At 52.4% G+C, this 8,410-nt stretch overlaps 1 protein-coding gene across 1 annotated transcript in view; it reads right to left on the reverse strand.

Moving 5' to 3' along the window:
- LOC119976457 (antihemorrhagic factor cHLP-B-like) overlaps window positions 1-5,623 on the reverse strand; it is a 42,865-nt gene extending 37,242 nt beyond the window's left edge. The window contains exon 1 of the mRNA XM_038816994.1: window positions 5,432-5,623. The gene's annotated coding sequence lies outside the window, so the exon portion shown is untranslated. The remainder of the gene's footprint in view (window positions 1-5,431) is intronic.
- Between the last annotated feature and the right edge of the window lie 2,787 nt (window positions 5,624-8,410).

Here is an 8,410-nt window from a genome sequence, read left to right on the forward strand (position 1 = left end):
TGGCCCAGTCACTGAGGGACCTGTCCCAAACGCGGGGAGACATTGCCGATACACTGCAGAGCATGGCCCAGTCACTGAGGGACCTGTCCCAAACGCAGGGAGACATTGCCGATACACTGCAGAGCATGTCCCAGTCACTGAGGGACCCGTTCCCGATGCAGGCGGACATTGCCGATACGCTGCACAGCATGGCTCAGTCACTGAGGGACCTGTCTCCGATGCAGGTGGGCATTGCCGATACGCTGCAGAGCATGGCCCAGTCACTGAGGGACCTCTCCCAAACGCAGTTAGACATTGCCGATACACTGCAGAGTATGGCCCAGTCACTGAGGGACCTCTCCCAAACGCGGGGAGACATTGCCGATACGCTGCAGAGCATGGCCCAGTCACTGAGGGACCTGTCCCAAACGCGGGGTGACATTGCCGATACACTGCAGAGTATGACCCAGTCACTGAGGGATCTGTCCCCGATGCAGGTGGACATTGCCGATACACTGCAGAGCATGTCCCAGTCACTGAGGGACCTGTCCCAAACGCGGGGAGTTTTGCCGATACACTGCAGAGCATGGTGCAGCCACTGAGGACCTACGCTGAAGATGTCAACACCATGGTGCCGACAATGGGGAACCATCAGGACTCGCAGTGCCAGATGACTCAGAGGCTTTTGGAGCTCACTCCAGCTGTCCCTCCGTCTGATGCTCCAGGATCCTATGGGCAATCTCAGGGAGGAAGAAGCGTCGGAGGCCAACGAGTGGTCTGTCTGCCACCAATTAGACTACAGCTGTCTCCAATTCTTCTGATACCCCCCCTCCTAACACTGGCACCCCCCCCCCCCCCCCTCCCTAACACTGGCACATCTCAAGGGCAGTGGGCTGAACAGGGCGCACGACACCCGTAAGTTGGCTGGGACCCTCCGGCTCCAGGCCCTCTAGAGGACATCTGCCAAGAGCATCCAGGGGCCACAGGGCACAGAAAGCAGCAGGCTGCCTCCACCTCTATTTTGCAACCTGGGGACACACCTGGACATCGCAGTAGACCACAGAAGATCAAGAAGATTGAGGAGCACTGAGTGGGCACTGGGGAGGGTGGGAGGTCACTATCTATAGCTAGGGAAATGGAAATATCAAATGTTCACTATTAAAATATGTCACATTTCATACATGTAAAGCCTGTGTCACATTAATCTTCACAGCAGGCCTGCCTGCACCCCTACCCTTTGTCACCCTCCGCTCCCCCCAACCCCGGGCACACTGGTCCAAGATCAAATGGCCCTGATTCTGTCATGAGGATGGGTGTGAGTACGCTGTCAGCAGAAAAACATAAACTGAGGAGTACCAGAGCTTTCCTCACAGTGAGGTATCATCACTCTCCTGCCTTGTATATTGACCCACTGACAGTGCCGACACAGGCCCATCAGCCTGGAAAGATGTTACACACACCCTCGGAAGGTGGAACAGAGTGTCGGGGAGGAGGCGATGTGTGTGGGATGGGTAGGTGGTGGGGGAGGACGGGAGGATTAGGAGGGGGAAGGAGAGAAACGGGGGGTTGAGGGATATTAGGGGAAAAGGGGGAGGGAGGAAATTGAGGGGAGGTGGATGGCAGAGGGAGAGGAGATGGGGAGGGTTGATTGGACGGGGAAGGACGGATGGGAGGAAGGAAAATTGGGGATTTCAGCTGATGGATACAGCCTATTTGTATGAAAATCTACCCCACGCCGGGAATCCCATGATGGGGGGTCCACCGTCAGTGGAACCGGAAGATCCGGCCGACGTGAACAGCCGGAGAACTCATGTCTCCGACTGTGAATGAGAGATCACCTACTGTTGCTATGATCAAACAACTTGTAAGACTCTGGCCTCCCAAGTAATTTGGCATGAATGATGATAATACCACAAGAAATACTGGCTCTCCCATCAATGAAACATTAACAGAACTTGTTGTTGCAAATGTTTTCAAATATTGATAAAACTATCTATGTTGTTCTGTCGTACAAAATATTGGGTCAGCGACCATCAGCATCTAAAGCCAATATTGACCATTAATCGTAAAACCTGGCTTGGGGCTGACAGTCCAGCTAAGAGCAGGGTGTCAGCAAATTTAGAGGGAAAAAAATGAAGTTGGCTTTAAAAAACATGCACAAGTTAGTTTGTCCCCATTTGCTTTGTTTTTTTGAGACAGCGGTGTTAATTTTTCAGATTAACAAGATTATCGATGAATTTTCATCAGTCACAATTTGACTATTGTTCAGAAAACAAAGGTAGTTTTAAGGGTTTTATATTTGTAATGGTAAACATTATAAATAATGGGTGCGATTTAACTTCCATGTGTCGCCCGGAGCAGATCTGGGTGCGTCGGGTAAATAGCGGGAAAAGCCAAAATCGAGATTCGCGCTGGGCTTGAGCCAGTTTGCAATTTCCCCGGCCCACTCCCAATGGCAAGTTCCGGATCTCATCCAAAAGAGGCCAGCATCTCATTAACTCTTATTTGCATTAGCGAGATTGAAGTCAAATGCAGCAGACTCCACAGCGTGAAATCACACGGTTCAGTACTCATTTTTAAAAACATGAAGCTCGCACAATGGCAACGGGGGGGGACTTGAGGAGGTGAGTAGCCATTTTCCGGCATGCAGCTCAAGGGTGTTTCTCCCCCCCTTTCCAAGGGGGTCTTTGGCTTAGTCAGGGTGGCTGAAGCTTTCCAGTTTGGGCGTCGCCCTTGGGCCAGGAGATGAGGGGTTTTGCATCTGTGACGGCTTCAAGCCATCTTTAAATACTGTGGAGACCCATAACAGGGACAGCCACAGCTGCTGCCTGTCTGTCCTACCAAACACTTCCAGGACAGAGCCCTGCTCTTGGTTCTATGCTGAAGGTCACTTTAACTCCCTTTGACTGTGAGCAGCCTCGAGCTTCAAAGCTGAAGGCTATTGCAAATGAGGATTTGGACTTGTTAGTTGTGTGAACACTTCACACTCCTCAACTCCCGAGTGGCTTCTCAAGGGCACACGTGCCTTGTCTCAGAGGATGATTAATTCACTCAATTTCATTCAGCAACAATGAGCTATATTCTCCGTTTCAGCGGCTAAGTGCCGGCTCGAACGGAAAATTCGCGGAAAAAAATCGGTGTCTACCCGTCACCGATTCTGGGACTGGTGAGGGGCTAACAGTGGCGCCAGATGTGAAACTCTTGGCTCCCTGGCTGAAAGAATGGCTGCGTCCCGGGCCACGCATGTGCACGGCTGACAACCTGAGCGATCGCACAGTGCAACATGGTGCCGGCTGTGCGTGGACCCAACCCGCCATCCGCGACCCCACGGGCCATGCCCTTGCCACCCCCCACCAGTCCACCCAGCCCTCATAGAATCCCTCCGGCCTGTGGCATGGATCCCGGCCAAGTATGGTGATGCTGGACACAGTCCGCAGCCGCCACATGGGGTTCCCGATCACTGAGACCACATGTGTCCCGCGCAGTCGGGAACTCAGCCAATCAGGAGTGGAGCATCGCGGGAGGGCCGCCCGATGACACACCAATGGTGTTGCAATGGCGTGTCCCGTGCAACACGATTACGCCATTTCCGAGAGGGCAGATCATGGCTGATCGGCGTCAAACTGGCGCCGGCCCCAATTTGGGCATCGGAGTCGATTCTCTATCTGATTGCTGATTACAATATTCAGTGCGTCTGAACTCTAGGAGCATCAGCAAAATATAGGCATCTTCCAGCAATCAAACACTAAAAAGCAGGGCTTCAGCAAGGGGGATCTTCTTGTGGCCAAAGGGTATATATGTGGTGGTATAGGAGAAAGGGTGGTGTGTTGGGACATGGGTTGGCATGAATTAGTATTAAGTTGGCATGGGGGATATAAAGGGCTATGAAGATGAATTGGGGGCAACAGTTGGCATGTAGGGTATGAGTTGCCATGAATGGGGCAAGAGGAGTGTGTGATGAGTGAGGTGGTGCAGAAGTTGAACTCTAGTAGGCCTTACTGCTTTTATTACAACTAGGAAAAAGTCCCAGTGTATCAAGGGAGGCCTTTTAAACAGTCCACTCTGGAACTCCGCTGTCCCTCTAGGGGTCTCCGTGAGCAACGGACCCGAATCCAATTCTCACCCACTCCCTCAGAACAAAAACTGGCCGTTTGGAGAAGGTTCTCGTGGGACGGATTTGGGGAGTTGGGAAATTTTCCGACTCTGCACTCTTGGGTGGGAGCAAAAGCTGGGGCCAATATATTTAACTATAGACATTCTAACAATGGTCTATAAATCCCTGGTTTTCCTCTTCCACACTTATTAAGTAGCAGAGTGGCATGTGCAATTTTCCAATCTCAAGTAACAGTTTCCAAATTGAGTGAACTTTGGAAGAGTTTGGAAGGACTGTGGAAATGAAGTTTCTCTGTGGATAAATTGTCAATGTAAAACTGGATTTAATGGCAAGGCATGAAAGTTGAACTGTAATAGTGAATCGAGATAACCATATTAAGATAACAGGTTGAGTACGATGTGTAGCTTTGGGTGCCACATTGCAGGAAGGACATTGAGACAATCGAGACCACATTAAAAATTCACTGGGATACTTATGAGAAAATATAAAGAAAATTTGGAAAGTAAAGGCTGCTTTCAATCAAATAGAAAAGATTCTCGGGTGATTTGACAGAAGCAGTTGGCATCCCACTCGGGGGCCATTTTCCCAGAGGTGGGTTGAGGGGTGACAGGATAACTATCGGTCAGCAGTGGGTGAACAATTAACAGGATTTAACAGCCATGAATGGCGGCTTATCAGAGAACAAAGAATCTAGTCAGCATTCAGCCCTCCACACCACCACCCAACATCCCATGCTCTGACCCCCTCCTACTCTAGACCCCCCCCCCCCCCCCAACCTCTGAGCGTGACTCAACTCCTTGCTCCAAATTTGGATGTGGCCTCCCAGTGGCAGACCAGGATGCTAATGTTTTGAGTAGGCTTTGGGCCTGACTCCAGCTGCCCTATGGAGGGGCTCGATCTCCCTCGGCCATGGCAGCTTCGCTGCTAAGGACATCTCTACTTCTTATTTTACAGGGTTGGAGAGGAGGAACCATCATTTTGAGGTGCCATCTGGAGGGGTGTTTTTCCAGCCACGTTGCACCCGGTGAAAATGCCGCTATGTCAGGAAGATTGCGGGTGAGCACAAAAACAGGATTTGCGTCGGGTGCACAACAGTTTGCGGTCACCCTGGGTTGTTCTGGCTGCTGTAAACCAGATCGCACGCAGAAAGGGCGAGAAGCAGATTCTGCGTGCATCATTATATCATTAGTCAGCTTCAGGCCAAATCGTACGCCCGCCCAAAATATTCCCACATCCCCTCCCAAGCGGGAAGTCACATGTACATGAATCACTGCTGCTCCATAAAAGTGCCATGGACTCCAATGGGGAGCAAGGAGTTGAGTCACGCTCGGCACTTACCTCCAGTGTGCACAATGACTGGTCAGCTACTGTCATGGTACGTCAGGGGTGCTTCAAGGGTGCTGAAACTTGTGGGGGCTCGGGTTGGGCGAGAGGGCTTCAGGACGGGGGTCTCTGCCAGGATGGGGGTCGCATGTCTCATCCTTTCTCAGCGTGAAGTGCTTCATTTGAGGTTAATTTCAAAGACCAGGCAATTTGCAATGAACCCACTTCGCTCTGTTAGCTTTAAAGGCTCTGGGGTTTTATTTGCTGACGTTACTGTGCACGCCCCAGTAACTATTACAATCACCACATTTGGCAGCTGCCCCCTCAATCAATGCAGCATTTCATATATTACCAACCCTCAGGCTCCCCAAACTCTGGAGTGCTGCCAAAATGCATTAGTCTCAGCTCAAGATTTTTACAAGAGGATTTTTCAATCTCTTTAATGCATGGGCTTGAATCAAAGCTGTAGAAAAATAGTTCTGAACTGTATGCCTTTCCTGGTTTTACCATACAAGCCGATGGGTGAGCAGTCCTATATTTTAAAAGTTTTTTTTTCTATTGCTAATGTCTGAACTGAATGTTTTTTTCCTGGAAACCGGGTTTCACCTGGGCTCCTGATCTTGGCGGGAAGGCGAAACAGTCATGTAACGGTGCATTTTGGTCACCCTTGCCTGCCTCTGAAAAGACTTGTGCCCTCTCATATTACTGCGAGTTATGCTCGTCCAGCCAATTGGCCATCGTCACATATCCTTCACCACTCTCAGCCACCTCACTCTCCAAGTCAGGGTTAATGGTGGAATCCTTCATTGTCAAGGGTTGAGGTTTGGGGGTGGTTTCGAGAAGGGTAGATAGCGACCGCCCAACTACACTAGTGGATCCAGGAGTCATCGTGCTTCATTTGAGCGTCACTGAACCATAGCACAGGAATGAGCCACTGAAGCACATGTGAGGGGGGGGGGACAGTCAGATGTGATGTCATTGCGACTATGAGGTGGCATGGGTAGTGCTCCTGGTCGTTGATGCGATGATGTGTTATGGCTAGCAGCTAACTGAGATGGCACATGCCGTCAGAGATGGAGTTGGGGGCAGCACGGTGGCGATGTGGTTAGCATTGTTGCCTCACGGCACTGAGGTCCTAGGTTCGAGCCCGGCTCTGGGTCACTGTCCGTGTGGAGTTTGCACATTCTCCCCGTGTTTGTGTGGGTTTTTCCCCCACATCCCAAAAGATGTGCAGGGTAGGTGGATTGGCCATGCTAAATTGTCCCTTAATTGGAAAAAATAATTGGGTACCCTAAATTTATTTTTTTTTAAAGATGGAGCAAGGTTGTCAGTCTCCAGGATCATGAGGACAAAGGGTGCTGGTAGGGATTGAGGAACCTGGGTTGGATAATCTTACTGACTGTCTCTCTCTCTCCCTCTCCCATTCGTCCCAGAGTAAAGGCGAATTTCGGAATAGAGCCAATCAAGCTGACAATAATCCTAATTAATGATATGGCAGCAAACAGACGTCACCGACTGGGGATAGGCCAACCCAGACTGGACTCTGCATCAGGACACCAGGGGTCGCTGGTTAAGCTTAAGTCCTGGCCCATCAAGCCATGGAGGGGGCCAGAAGAGAACGGAGAAGGAGACCCTGGATGTGCAGGACTCGCATGTCATACGACGAACTGTCGGACACCATGGGCGGGATTCTCCCAGCCCCGCGCCGGGCCGGTGAATCCCCACAAACGGGCCACGCCGCCCCAACGCCGGCATGCGATTCTCCGCAATGCCGAGATTTGGCGCCATTGGCGCCGGCGTGGTTGGCACAGCGCCAGTCACGAGCTGCTCTATGCGGCCGGCCCGGCAATTTTCTGGCCCGTATGGCCATAGGAAAGGAGCCAAGTCCCACCGGCGCCGTTCTAACCTGCTCTGGGCCGGCGGAACCTCGGCGTGTAAGGGGGGTGTCCGACCCGGGGAGGGGGTGGGGGGTGCCTCCGATGTGGCCTGGCCCGCGATCGGGACCCACCGATCGGCGGACCTGCCTCTGTGGCCCTGTTTCCTACTCGCCGGCCCCTGCCGCCCTGTAGGGGCCAGAATTAGACATGGGAGCGGCCTGTCCACGCCGACGTAAAACACGACGCCGTTTACAACGCCGTGGACACTGCCACGGGATTGGAAAATCCAGCCCCATGTGCTGTGAAGACTCCGCCTCACCAAGGACAGAGTGTCACCACTTGGAGGAGGAAGACACGGGCTCCATCTGGCCATGAAGATTACAGCAGCCTTGAAATTTTATGCCACTGGCCGATTCTGGGCTTCAAGTGGGGTCTTGAGTGCAATTTCACAATCCACAGCCCACAAATGTATCAGGAGGTCACAGATGCTCTGTATGCCCAGGCATCCTATTACATTCACTTTGACCTGGACCAAGCTTACCAGGATGCCCGGGCTGGAAGATTCACCATCATCGCCAGGATGCCTCGGGTCCAGGGAGCCTGTCACTCTGACAGCACCTTGGTATCACAGAACCAGAAGGGGTTCCACTCCCCGAAAATCCAGCTTGTGTGTGACAAGGGATATCAGCTGAAGGTACAGCTGATGACACCAGGACGGAGACCTGAGGCCGAGGTGGAGACCCGTTATAATGAGGCCCACACTGTCACCCGGACTGTCACTGAACAGTTCATAGGCACACGAAGATCCGGTTCCACTACCTGGACCTCTCTGGTGGTGCTTCGCAGAACTCCCCCCCCCCTCCCCCCCCCCCCTCCCCCCCCCCCCCCCCCCCCCCCCCAACCAGGGTATCCCGTATCGTTGTGATGTGTTGGGTTCTCCGCAACTTGGCAGAGCAGTGGTGTGACATTCTGGAGGAGGTGGAGGAGGAATGTGTAACTTCCTCTGAGAAGAGAGTGGGGGGTCGAGCCCGGGATGGATGGGAGGATGGAGGACAGGTGGCGGGTGGAAAGGGTCGGACATGCCAGGAGCGCAAGGGAGACCCTCATAGCCTCCAGA

The sequence above is a fragment of the Scyliorhinus canicula genome, chromosome 13 (assembly GCF_902713615.1).
Source record: "Scyliorhinus canicula chromosome 13, sScyCan1.1, whole genome shotgun sequence".
Taxonomy (NCBI): Eukaryota; Metazoa; Chordata; class Chondrichthyes; order Carcharhiniformes; family Scyliorhinidae; genus Scyliorhinus; species Scyliorhinus canicula.